Raw genomic sequence first — 14,222 nt, 5'->3', positions numbered from 1 at the left:
GTTCAATGGACATGAATTTGAGTAAGCTCTGGGAGATAGTGAAAGACAGGGAAGCATGGAATGCTGCAGTCCATGGTTGCAAAGAATCGGACATGACTGAGCAACTGAACAACAAAAACAGGCTACATTTTTCCAAACACACTTGGTAATAATTGATCAGCCATATTTCTGCTGTTGTTGGTACTGAATAAACTTTGGAGGCTGCAGTCTGTATCTGATAACCTCTTTGACTTTTTGGATTTTTTTCCCAACTCTAAATTCTTAGCCACCTACAACATTCTTTCATGATTGAGTTAGCATGTTTGATTATGATGGCATTTTTGCTAGTGAACAATTTTGGCATTGCTCAGTGGGTTGTCCAACCTTTGGCAAAGTACTCCCAAAGTATACACCTTGAGTTTGTGGAACCCCCTCCAGCCAAAATTCTGCAGCCCAAATAATTGATGGAATAATTGTTTGGGTGGGTTATTTGTATATCATATATCCTAGGCTGCCATCTGGAGACTTATTAACCATCATTAAATATGTAATTTTTATACCAGAGCACACTCTTTGAAGTTTCCCCATAAGAATCAGCTTTGTCACAGATCAATGCTTGAAAATCTATATATGATGCTGTGTGTGTGTGTGTGTGTGTGTGTGTGTGTGTGTGTGTGTGTGTGTGTGTGTCTGACAGAGAGAGAGATCAGATTTGTGGGTCACATTTTCAATCACTGTTTGCCAGTCCCTTTTGAATGGCAATTGAGCCTCAGATAGACTCTCTCTGGAAGATTTCAGCCTGCCATTTTGAAGGGTTTCTCTGAGATCTTCCAAAGTGATTTTTATATATGATACAGTGCCTACATTTTAAGTCTGACTATTCTAAGCATTTTCCCAATTTGGTGATATTTCTCTGAGCTATATTTACAAAGTGGACAAAAATATTGAAATCTGATTTTCACTTAAACAGAATGTGACTTTTGACAAGTTGCTTATTTCTTATCCTTGTTTTGCTAATCTAAAAAATGGGGAAAATAATAGAATCCACCTCTGTAGATTATTTTGAGGATTAAAGTAAACAATATGAAGAATGTATATTCTTGCTAAGTGCTTACGCATATGCAACACTCGATAAATGTTAGTTATTATTAGTCTATAGAATATGAATTCCCTTGACATTCTGTTGTTCCATCATTTAATTGGTAGAGATTATGCTACTGAGAGAAGGAGAAGGCCTGAGAATAAAGCTATACTAGAAAGGGAAGAGAAGGATGGAAGGAGAAAGAGAGAGGGAGGGAAACAGGGAGAGAAAACAAAAGAGAAGAGAGGAGAGCAAGAATAGGAGAATGAGGAGCAGGAAGAGAAGAAGGAAGAGAAGAGGAGGAGGGAGGGAGGAAGGGGTGCTCTGGATGCAGAGAGAAGGAGGTGTAGGGTGCAGGTAAGTATGAGATGGGAGAGAGAGGCTGTAAGCTTTCATTACCTCCAATTTTCAAAAGTTAGTTTAATTGTAAACTGTTTAAAAATAATTTACTCCATCCACATTTTCTTTTTCTCAAGGTGAAGTTTTCATGTGGATTGTATACAACTAAAATGGAAAGGGGGAGAGATAAGAGTGAGACTGTGGGCAGGATAGCTGTCTCTCCCCAGGCCTGAGCTTATTTCCCTTTTTTCACGCTTGAATTACCAGATTTGTTGTAAAGGGGAATGGAAAGAGAAGTGAATGGTTCTCTTTCACTTCTAATCCTTGTGAAGAGAAGTTTCATGTATGCAACCTTTTTCCTATCCACTGTTACCCAGCCCTATCCATCCAAGGATAGGATGGATAGGACTTCACTCCAAGGTTGTGCATTTGCTTGTTTTTGGTGTATGGGGTATGTGTATGAGGTGGTGGTGTGGAGGGTTTATGCTAAATGGTTTTCAGAAAAGTTGTAAGACTGTGCCAGAAAACAGAGAAACCATTGACTCGTGATTTAGCAAGTGAGAAGAATTCTGAAAAGAGAAAAAACATTTGACTGCTTTTTTACTAAAGATAATGACTGTTTCATGGATAGGGCTTAAAGAAAACATTTACTGTGCTGACTTTTTTATAGAAAAATTGGTTGCCACTAAATCATAAAAGCCCTATTGTTATAGACTATTTACCAGGACCCAAAGATTGTCAAAATGCAAAATTTTATCTGTCTTGATATATTGCTTGGAGGATTTGGTATTTTTACAACTTGTACTGATCCATCTTACTATAACTGATTACATTGGACTACTTAAATCCCAGTGGATCACATCCTTATGAAATGGTATATAATCAGTTTGATGAAGCACAACTGGTATGTCACTGTAGAACAGGTTATATCTTACATATTAGAAGCCGGACCACTAAAAATAAATTTCACTCTTGCAATCTTATATTGTCATTTTCTTTTTGTGGGTCAATATGCTGCAAAACTTCCTATCTACTTTGTTGAAAACTTGTGTAACTTGTGCATATCTATAGTTAGGTTTTTATTATTTTAATAAACATTTAATACATATTTTAAAAATAAAATTGCTTATTAGAAGATTAATCAGTTAAGAGAATTGTCTGCTTTATCTTTTAAGAATTTAAAATTATATTTGTAATTTCATCAAATCAAATACAGGATGTCTCAGATCTTATTTCCTGACCCAAGGCTGATTCCTGGTAACCTTGTTAAATGTGAAGTTTCTTACTGAATCTAGATTTTGTCCCTTGTTTCTAGGATCTTTGAGAAATGACATTTCCATGCAATTAAGTCTCATCATCTGCAAAATGTTGTCAAGTAGCTTCAGTTGAGGTTGACTTGAACAAACTGTTTTACAATATTACATGTGATACTATGCCAGCAAGCCAGCTTAGAACATGATGCATAACACTGCTCTCAGCAAAATTTTACTGCCAGTTCCAGCAATAATCTGTACACATGAAGATACAAAATTAGATAGTTACTATTTAATTTGAACTCTTATGAGCTCCTACAAAAGAAGCTCATAAATGTACAAAAAATGGAGAATTTTACCCCTTAGCTTAGGAGACAAAAAGACCAACTAATATCTGTAGCATGCAAGACTAGATTAAGTTCACAGAGTTACAAGAGCTCTTACATGGTAAGCCCAAACATGGTAACTTTATTGTCTTCTGAATTTGTATATGTAGTTTTTCTCAGAACTTTTAGAATAAGTCCATCTAAGGTAGAATACATACACAATGCAATTAAAAAATTCCACCTGCATACTGAACATAGGTCAATATTATGATATTAATTTTATCCTCATAAAGAGGTTTCATGTACAGTATGATCTTACTGAATTTTTATTGTTACCTTAGAATTCAATAAGAGTTGTGATCTCATGCAAATATCTTAAATGCACCATTGTGCTTGGGACTGAGAAGTTATGGGAAAACAGCAGAATGACAGGAGAAATAGTATTGTAAGTCTCATAACTAGTTCTATTCCAATGACACTAGGAGTATATATTTCGTGTTTGATTTTTCCTCCTTTCAGGGGAAAAAACCATTTTAAATGGATTTGAATCTGGCTTATTTTACTTCTTTAAATCTAGATTGATTTACTTTTGCTTATGTGCCAGTGTGTCAATTTTTTCTACATTGCATTATTGAATTTCCCAAAATAGTGGTTGTACAGATGGTATTTTCACATTTCCTTTCTGTATTATAATGCCTTAAAAATCCATAAGTCAAAATACAGATTTGGTAAAGTACAGCATATTTATGTTAAAATTTCTTTCCATAGAGTTTACTTTGATGATCTATGATTTTAACCAACTAATTGTTTCAGCTTTCTTGCTATAAACAGGTAGCTTCTGCTGTCTGACCAATAACATAGCAATACCTGCAACTACTTCTGATATTGATCCCTTGAGATCCTTTCAAGCAGCTTTCTGAAATGAAGTGTTACCAGAGGTTAAAATGCTGCTTCTATTCCTACCACAAATCAAGCTTTCAGAAGGTGAAGACCGAACCAGAGACCAGATTCCTTTTTTTGCCTTGAAATCTTTGAGAGAAAAACAGAACAAAAGGCAAGAAAGGACAAGTGAGGGATCTGAGTCAGCAAAAGACAGACAGAGATCACCATACAAAACCAACATGCTTCAGAAGTGTTAATGAGTGTCTTTGTACTAACCAAGTGCAGAGCGGCAAAAGGAATTGGATAAAATCCACGAGTAATGGTAGATACATGACATTCTCATTTTGTCTTCCTAGTGGTTTCTTGATGAATCTAAGCTAACTTGAACTATTGTGAAAATCCCTGTGAAAATAATTTCTTTGTGGATGTGATGAGAGTTTAAAAAACAATGGCAATAATACTCATAGTAGTTAATATTGTTTAGAAGCTTATTATTTTCCAGAGACTTAAAAAACTGTTTTGCATGTGTTTCCTAATTTAATCTGCACAATAATTCCAAATGATAGTTATTGTTGTGACAGTTTTACAGAGGAGGAAACTGAGGCACAAGGAGCATAAATAATTTAACCAATTAAGAACCAAGCAGGTTCTTCAGGTCAGAGTTTAGTTTTAATCCCAATGCCTAAAGAACTAGAAGGAGAGCAGAATGTCTCATTGTTTTAAACATCCTAAAGGTTAATTCCAGCCCAGTTTGCCAAGACCAGGGCTTTGCCAAATGGTGCATCACAGACAATCCATGCTAGAGTCACTCTTACAGACTATCATACTCTCTATATAATCTCCACATTTCTGTCCTTTTCTATTTTAATTTCTGGTATTCCTCACCTTAAAACAACTATTTTCTAATCATATTTGTTATTCTGACTGCTTGGGCAAAACAGAGTTTGGGGAATCTCCAAAGACAAAAATAAATAAAATATTTTCTGGCACAATGTAACATCTTATATGCTACTTACCGTCCTTCCTTGTACATTGTTATTGGATAAGAGAAGTAGAGAATTGTGACAATGCTCTAAAGTTTTTCAAGGGGAAAATGCCAAGAAGGATTAGATCTATTATTCAAGTAACTGTTAAAATTTTATGTTCTATTTATTTCTGGTTGAAATGGACTGGTTTTTGACTTTTACTTTGTATATACGGTAGTTAGGTCTCTGAAGAAACACCAATGAATTGGTGACTTGGGTAACTGTTCATGCAACCCAGCCAATTGCTTTCCTCCTGCTTTTCTTCAAATGTCCTGAAGGCACTTGCATCATTGATCACTACTGTTTTCTCATTTCTTTCACTTTTTTTTTTTTTACTGTATAGAATTTTCTTCACTGACCTTACTTGAAATTTATTTCTAAATACATGTATGCAAAATAAATACTTACATATTCCTACTGAAAATCATATACATGTACTGCTTTACTTATAAGGGCTCATTGGTAAATAAAGCCACATTGGTGTGTGTGTGTGTGTGTGTATGTAACAAAATCTACCTTTTGGAAAACTATGAAACTAAGAGGAGAAAAGTTATTAAATACTTAGGGTAGGTGCATTTAGAATTGAGACAATTAAAAGCAAAATTTTAGGGTTTAATTATGGCTCAAAAGAGTGGAGATACTTCTATCTTTATAATCTTGAATATTATGTAACATTTTATTTTAGAGATACAGATCACTTGAAATGTTAACATAATGAACATTTGAAAATTTCAAAAAGTACCAAGGAGAAAGTAAACCTACCCAAATCCCCTCAATTTAAACACTGAAATAAAACCACTGATTTTTTTTATGCATGGTAAAAGGTCTTATAACCTTTATATATATATTCACCGACATATAAAAAAACATTGCTGTTCTTTAGTTGCTAAGTCCATCTCTTTGCCACCCTATGGGCTATATAGCCTGCCAGGCTCCTCTATCCATGGGATTTTCCAGGCAAGAATACTGGAGTGGGTTTTGCCACTTCTTTCCCCATCTATCTATCTATATGAAAAAATTGCATAATAAAAGCAATATTATAAAATAACCACCATTTTTCATCTTATTTTTTCTTATCTGACTATAATAAAGTATATTTAATGTTGAATATTCTTCCATAATAGCATTCTTATCCTCTCTTATTACTGGGGCTGCTCTGGCTGTAATGCCTATTATTATGGACTGATCTGTGTCCCCCTTTCCCCTCCACAGCAATAGATATGTGTAAGTTCCAACCCTCAGTAACTCAGAATGTGACTTTGTTGGAGATAGGGTCTTTCTGGAGATAAATCAAAATGATGTCATTATAGTGAAGCATAATCCAATATGACTCTGGTGTCCTTATAAGAAGGGGAAATTTGGTGACAGATAGAGGGAGAATGCCATGTGAAGATGAAGGCAGAGATTGGGGTGATGCTTCCACAAAGTCAAAGAATATCAAAGATGGACAGCAAACCACAAGAAGGCAGGGAAGAGGCATGGAAAAGATTTTTCTTCACAGCCCTCAGGTGAAACCAATCTAACTGAGATCCTGATCTTAGATTTCTAGCCTCCAGAGCAATAAATTTCTGATGTTTAAACCACTCAGTTTGAAGTACTTTTTCTGGCAGCCCAAGCAATCTAATAATATACTATGGACTCCACGCTCAGAATAATGTTTTTAAACTTATAAAAATACCTAGAGTTAAAAAACAGTTATGAAAATACTAGAAACATTTTGTGACAGAACAATTAACATATGACTATGTACTGACTACACACCACGTTTCCCAGTAGGTCTAATAATTTAACAGGCCATAATTTAACAATAGTGAGTCAAGTTACCCTTGACAACTACAACGTGATAGGAAAATATCGGTGATTTCTGTTGCTGACAACATAACAAGTACTGTTAATACTACTGTGGTTTATTTTCTCTATCCATAATTGAAACATCAATTATGGTTTAGTGAAAATAAGGAGGTCAGTTTTTCTTTTTTAATCCAAGTTCATAGATTCCAGACGAAAAATCTTCATACAATATGACATTTTCTCAATGGCTTCATACTATAAGACCATTATTTGCAGGATTCATGCTAGCAAATAGCAGACACTTGATGAGAAAAATAATACATTTGTCAATTTTGAATATAAAATAATGCATCAAAGGAATCAAATCATGCATACTCCACTACTTCCCCCTGTAAAATGCCTTATCCTCAGTCCAGATAGCTCTTTAGATTCCTGTACCTATTTATTTGCTGGCTATTTTCACTTGGATGTCCTACAGAATCTCCAACTCAACAGGTACAAACCTCACTGAAGTCCAGTATTTAACCACATTTCCTAGAAAAGAGAGCCTGAGGCAAAGCTACCAGCTAGCACCCCATCTACTGCAAGGTTTGATCCCAGGAGATCTCGAGTGACCAATAAGGCAGGTCTTGCCTCAGACGTGTTAGGCAGAATTTAGCTGAGAGCAATGAGAGGCAGCGCGTTCAGCTAAACATCCAATCACCGCCTAATCCCACCAAGCAATTTACCAGCCCCTCCCCTAACATGTGGAGAAGGAAACGGCACCCTGCTCCAGTACTGTTGCCTGGAAAAATCCCATGGACGGAGGAGCCTGGCAGGCTACAGTCCATGGGGTCGCTAAGAGTCGGACATGACTAAGCGACTTCACTTTCACTTTTCACTTTCATGCACTGGAGAAGGAAATAGCAACCCACTCCAGTGTTCTTGCCTGGAGAGCCCCAGGGACGGAGAAGCCTGGTGGGCTGCCATCTATGGGGTCGCACAGAGTCAGACACGACTGAAGCGACTTAGCAGCAGCAGCAGCCCCTAATATGCTCCCATCAGCCAACAGAACAACAAAATAGTCAGTCCCCCAACCCGCGATCCAAAATGCTCCCCACCGGGCGACTGATGGGACTTTCCCTACTCTAGCACATGACATATCTCACACTATCCTGTAATTAAGTAACTTTTGGCAGCCTCGGGACTCAGGGCTTCCCGCGTGGAGCTAGTGGTAAAAGAACCCACCTGCCAAGAGCAGGGTCAGTCCCCGGATCAGGAAGATCCCCTGGAAGAGGGCATGGCAACCTACTCCAGTACTCTTGCCTGGACAGAGGAGCCTGGCGGGCTACAGTCCATAGGGTTGCAAAGAGATGGACAGGACTGAAGCAACTTAGAACACACACATTAACTGCTCCTAAGTACTCCATGAATACATACATACAATTCTAACAGACTGTGAATTATGCAAAGGACATGCGCAGTAGAGCATCTTGTTATATAACCTACAGCTGTCAATCAACAACCCCCCTGGATTATGCAAAAGGGCCTTGCCTTAAAAACTGTATCCCAGCGCTCCAGGAACACTGCCTCCCTTGGCGTGGCCCAGCTGTCTCTTGAGGTGTTCTCTCTGTTCTTTCTTTGTGTGTGCTCAGTCCTGTCCAGCTCTTTCTGACCTGTTCTTTCTTTCCTTATTAATAAACTTTCCTGCAAGGGGTAAAAACCTTAGATTCTTCTTTTTATCCTTACCAAGCCCAAAGGCCCATGGGAGAAACGGTGCCCAAACTGCTCCGCTAACAGTTCGCAGCCAGTTTCACCTGTTGCTGGATTTCCCAGGACAATCTTCCCAGAGCCACTCTGAAACGACTGCATCCCGGAATAGTCTCCAGTGGCGGGAGAGTAGAAAACAAGAATTCAGCTTCTTATCCTTTAGAGCTCCTCCTCTCCTCTCTCTCATGGGTCAATTACACAGTCGGCTCTTCACTCAGCAGCCCTTTTAGGTTGTATTATCCAGCTCCCTTTTCTTCCCCTTTCTCCTTTTTTTTCCTCCTTAATTTAGGCAGCGGCCCAGGCTCAGGACCCAGCGGAGCAGCTGGGCTGCTGAGGGGAGAACGCGGGTGAAGAGGGAGAGCAGCGGACAGTCTGCAGTCGGGCCACCTCGGCCTCTTCTGCTCACGCGACACTCTCTTCAGGGACTGTGGGGCCTCACCGACGCCCGCCTCATTGTCGCCTCAGGGCCCGCCAGCGTACCACCGTCGCCGCCATCTTGCGGGCGGCCTTTCTTTAGCAGTGGCCTTCTTTCTCCGTTTTCTTTCTCGGGCCTTCGGGCAATGGCACAGAAGATGGATTTCAGGATGGCAGCAGTGGCACAATTAGTGGCCTGCAGGGTGCCTCAGTATGGTGGTCGCAGCTTGCAGCCCCTCAGACTTTGTTGGGTGAACTTGGGCACCTGCGTGGGCAATGCTGGGTTCCCCCTTGAGGCCCAGAGCCAGGAAGGAAGCCCCAGGTGAGAAGTTCAGTACTATATATCATCTTTGGTAGCCGCAAAGAATTATGGGTAAGCGCTTACCTTTCCAAATCTAGGTGTAGTTCTATTCACACTTCATTCCATGTAGGACCCTTACATGGACCGGAGAGGAGCATATTACTCACTTAAGGAAAAGTTGCATTATTTCAAGCAAACAAGCAAGTTACTGGTCAACTGTAAAGTTCCATCTTTAAACTTGGAATAGTTCTGTTTAGGGTTTTGCTTTTTTGTTTGTCCAGTTCCATTTGAGTTGTCTTCTGCCCTATTGTATTTGGCAAAAATCTGATAGTAGGATATAAGACTTTGTGAGCATGTCTCCACTACGGTATACGCTGTACAAATTATCTAGAAAACAACTAAATAAAAGGCACTGCTACATCTTTTCTAATATTATTATATAAAATATTCTGAAATATCTCATTCCCCACAATATATTTTATAAAAGGATTAAATATAAATAGTTTTAAACACATTCTTGAAATTAAACCTTTCTTATTGACATCTAGTAGATCCTTGGAATACTTCCAGTGCGACTCCCCAAGAAGCAGCTTTCAAAATCAATAGGGAGTCCTGAACCCAGAGAAATCTGCCCAGGATAGAAGTGGAATTAGGGCAAAAGGAAAGATATATTTAACAAAACCTTCAAAAGCTACTTTTTAAAAATAGCTATAGACTGTAAAAATGCCTATAGTCTGTTAGATGCAGGCTTCAAAATGTTAAAGAATCCAAGTGTGATATTCTATAGTTCTTATAATTTAACTTGATGTTTAGAACATTTATTTCTCAGGTGGCAAGCTTAGAACATATATGAAAGAGCCATCAAAGGGGCAATTATTGCTGGTACTAATCTCGCCTAAGAAAATGTGGAGATATGTTTTAAGGAAAAATGGTGAAGATTTGTAAGTATTTTATTTTTAATAAATTCTGTCGTGTCATTAAATAAAGATTATTTAATCTTTCTTGCATAAAATTTATGAATTGAGGAGTGAATCTGTTAATATAGAACATATTTCCTGACTTTATTACTGGGCTATATATCTTTTTGTCTGCATACTGTAGGCAACCTTAGTCATTTTTATGTGCTCTCTTGAGAAAAATCTTCAACAAGCATAAATGAGTGACTCAGTTTTATATTTTTGTTCTCAAGATTGTACATATTCTTTTATCTGGTCTAATGTCTATATGGTTAATGTCTACGTGCTGCTAAAACATAAATTTTGTAATCTTTTGGACAGTTTAGTGCTTTATCTTCTGATACACCAGAATTAAACTCTAGGTATTATCTTACCCAGTCAAAAACCCTCTTGCTATTCTGTAATGCAAGCATGAAACAAGTATCCTGATCTTACCTGACAAGTCTAGATGTTGGTTCAGATACAAATGGATGTGGATGCAATCATTTTCTAGAAGTGTTAATTGTTTCTCCCTATGAAACAATGTGTTTGTCAGAGTACTGAGGAGCAGTTTATTTCTTAAAACAGTGCTGTGTCTATATTATAGTTATCTGTACAGTCTATCTAGGTTTGTTAACCAGAAATAAAATCTGTGTTTGAACTTCTTTATGGTATTTTGAGTCATCGATTTACTATATTTTAATTGGAATAAAACTATTTTTTGGAGGAGAAATCATAAAATTATATCTAGGGTTGGTTAAAATAATTCTACATTATCATACTGTTTAATCTACTGCACTGTTTCCAGAGTAAGAGTGGTGGGCTGTATCTCAGGAATAATTTTAATTGCAATAGGGGTTTACAAGGAACAAAAACTGTGTTTTCTGTGTTAGGCTAAAGGGGGTCATATAGCATCTGTGACCAAACGGAGTAATATTGCTTTTGGTTTAATGTTTTGGAACATCATAACTTCATAGAGGTTTATAAAGAGATGTCCAGTCAGCACTCACTGTGTGGCATCATGTGGGCACAGAGGGAGGATATGTGCATATGTGAATGTTGAGATCCTCACATTACGAAGACATTTCATCCACAACCAAAGTGCTGTCACTTGGGGAGTCGGATGATGTGGAGAGTGATTTCCCAGCTCCAGTAACTCTGCACAGCAGTCTGCAGCAGGAACCAAGGAGTATAATAAGCAAATAATGCAAATTGCTGCAAACCAAATAAATTCTGCCATTGCCCATGATTAGTAAAGGATTCAGCTCATTTTGCAGAAGGCTCTGAAGATTAAAATCCAACTCAGAAATGTACAGCTTGATCAGTAAAGTTTGTAAATGGCTTTACAGATGAGGGATGCCATTCAACAGTGAAGATGCACTTCAATTGCCAAAGCGTTTAAAAAACTCTGCAGCTGAGTTGTGCTGCAGCCCAGAAGCAGGTGCCTGGATCTGTTACAAGTTGAATGGAATCAGCAGAGTATTCATATTCACTAAGAGTATGGTCTAAAAGAACATAAATGATATACAGTGAGTGTGTTATTTATTGAATTCTCCAAGTCAATTAGCAAAGGAGGCCACCATCTAACAGGTACAGCCTGAGACTAAATGAAGAAATTGAGCTTTCTCAGAAATAATGATGACATTGTGGCATTTAGGTATCTCAAATTTACCCTAGGCCACAGTCATCCTTCCTTACAGGGATGCATCACGGGAAAAATGGCATACAGGTGGAACGTACCAAATTATTGTTGGCTGGGCTTGGATCCTCACCCATAATACAGAGAACTCTCTACTAAGCTGATCCGTGGCCACAGTTTTTCTTCAACAAGTCAGGTTTCATAGCTTCATATCAAAAAAGCTGTAGGTGGGTAAAGCCCACTCACTTGCACATTTACCCAAAACCAAGTTTCAGATTTTACTTCTAAACAATATATAGAAAGAAATCAAATGGATGGAGGTGAGGAAGAGGAAAACTGGAAGAGAGAGAGAGATTGGTACAGTTTCAAGTTTTTGTCAGTTCACATGGGCTTCATATTTACTGCCTTAGTTCTATATCACATCTTTTGCAGAAAATATTACCCACAGGTGCTAATACACAGCCTCCCTACCCTTTTGCAGATATGTTCGACATGTGTCTGGAGATGGGATCAAACAGGTTTTGACTCCCAGCCCTTGCCTCTCTCTGAACTGCTGATTTTCATATCACACTGTCTCCCAAGTTTGGGTGGAACTCTCACCAATTCTCAGACATAACATTTTTGAAGACTTAATTTTTTTTTCCCCACTTAACTATATTCTTATCTCCTTCACATTCCCATCTCAAAACTTTTTCTCCTTTTAGTAGGATATCCCCATCATTCCCTTAGTTGCTCAAGGCTGAAATACAAATTGCATTCTTGATTTCTCTCTTTCCCTCATACCTCACATCCAATCTTCCAATCCAGCCTAATCAGTTCTTCCTCCCAGATGTATCTCCAATGTAGTCATCTTTCTTAAAATTTGGTAACATCCATTCATTTAGACCAACACCTCTTCTCCATGGAACTACTGTAGAAGCCTCCCTGCAGCTACTCTTGGTCCTCTCCATTCTGTTCTCCATACAGCAGCCAGAGAGACACGATTAAAACTATAAATTTGTTCGTGGCCTTCGGCTACTTATAACAGCTCAGGGTGTTCTATTGGATATAGAATTGCTCTATATGACAAATCTTTAGCTGGCTTGCCCTCTCTCCCTCCTGCCTGCTGTATTCCTTGTATCCTGTGTTGCTTTTACTTCTTTAGATATGCCAAGTTCTTCCCAGGCTTAGGGATTTTGCCCCTATTTTTCTCTGCCTGAACACTCTTTGCCCTGCATCTCATGACCAACTTCATTCAATCATTCTGGTCTCACTCTGCATGCCACCTTTTCACAGAGACCATTCCTGACCACTCTGTCTGAAATCAGTCCTTAACTTCCATTCTCACATTACTTATTTTCTCAGCAACTTCTTTTCATAGCCCTTATCACAAATAACAGTTGTCCAATTACTACTCTATTAAATCATGTACATTATTTTCTGGAAATAATAACCTATATTGAGATATTTAGTGATTTGGGTCCAATCACACATAATGTTTTCCTCTTAATATGCACTCTTGCCTTATTAGTCATCTAGATACCACACAGTAGGTCTATTTTTTAATGATCAGTTTTGGTTATGCCATCCTGCATTAATGCCTCCCTATTCTACCTGCTACTACAGACTCTCAGATATCCATTGAAAGATAAACTAAGGTGTTGAAACCTTGTTATATAAAATCAGGTGCTAAAGCTTTGTTATTCAACAGACTATAAGTAAAGTTCAATTTACAAAGGGTGTGATTAGAGAATGGGTCTCAATTGGATTTCATCTTATCACACGTGAGTGACACATGCTATCCATTGGAAATACTGAACAGATGAGTAAAAATCAAATGACTTAGAAAACTATTAGAAATTAAGCTATTTTTTATACATGTTCAAGAGTAATATTTTTATACAAGATTATACTCCAGGGAAGGAATTGATTATTGTGTTCAACTGTTGCAGAGTTGTTGGATTTCCCATCACTGTTCATTACTGCCTTTATAATGATCACATACTGAAAGACTGCATATTCAGTGAATTGCCTTTTGAATGTTTCTGTTGCATTGGCCAGAAAGTTTGTTCAGGGTTTTTCTTATGAATGAACTTTCTGGGCAACCCAATACATGAAGAATCTAAGATTACATGATGCAGACTAGAGACAATAGATACAACAAGGGATCAGAAAAATGTCAACCTTAAAGCACCATGCCTAGTTTAAAAAGTTCATCTAATTTTCTTCCCTTCCTCCTTCCCTCCCTTCCCTTCCTTTCTTCCTTTTTCCTTTTTTCCTTCCTCTCTGTTGTGGTTTTGGAAGGTAGTGGTTACTGGGAGAAGCAGTTATGTTCTGTTAAATGGTTTTAGATTTTGTTTCTTATTGTTTTGACCAATGCATTGATACTTGACTTTAGTTTACTATGGATAGCTATGGGTATGGTGTTTTCCAGCATTTAGTATTTATTTATGACCTAATTAAAGTTATAAGAATAAAAAATTACTATAGAAGAGAAATACTTATAGGTGGGTTGAAGACTTATGACAA

The 14,222-nt window shown here is 37.8% G+C and overlaps 1 long non-coding RNA gene across 1 annotated transcript in view; it reads right to left on the bottom strand.

Moving 5' to 3' along the window:
- The window catches only part of LOC145542537 (uncharacterized), a 142,225-nt gene extending 133,394 nt beyond the window's left edge, over positions 1 to 8,831 (bottom strand). Inside the window, exons 1-2 of the long non-coding RNA XR_014079912.1 lie at positions 8,473 to 8,831; positions 8,210 to 8,362 (exon numbers count right to left, since the gene is read on the bottom strand). This is a non-coding gene — a long non-coding RNA (uncharacterized LOC145542537). The remainder of the gene's footprint in view (positions 1 to 8,209; positions 8,363 to 8,472) is intronic.
- Positions 8,832 to 14,222: the final 5,391 nt, after the last annotated feature.

Source organism: Giraffa tippelskirchi, chromosome 3, assembly GCF_054371585.1.
Source record: "Giraffa tippelskirchi isolate mGirTip1 chromosome 3, T2T-mGirTip1v1.2.pri, whole genome shotgun sequence".
NCBI lineage: Eukaryota > Metazoa > Chordata > Mammalia > Artiodactyla > Giraffidae > Giraffa > Giraffa tippelskirchi.
The sequence above is the reverse complement of the archived record's forward strand: the minus strand, read 5'-3'. Positions and strand labels throughout refer to the sequence as shown.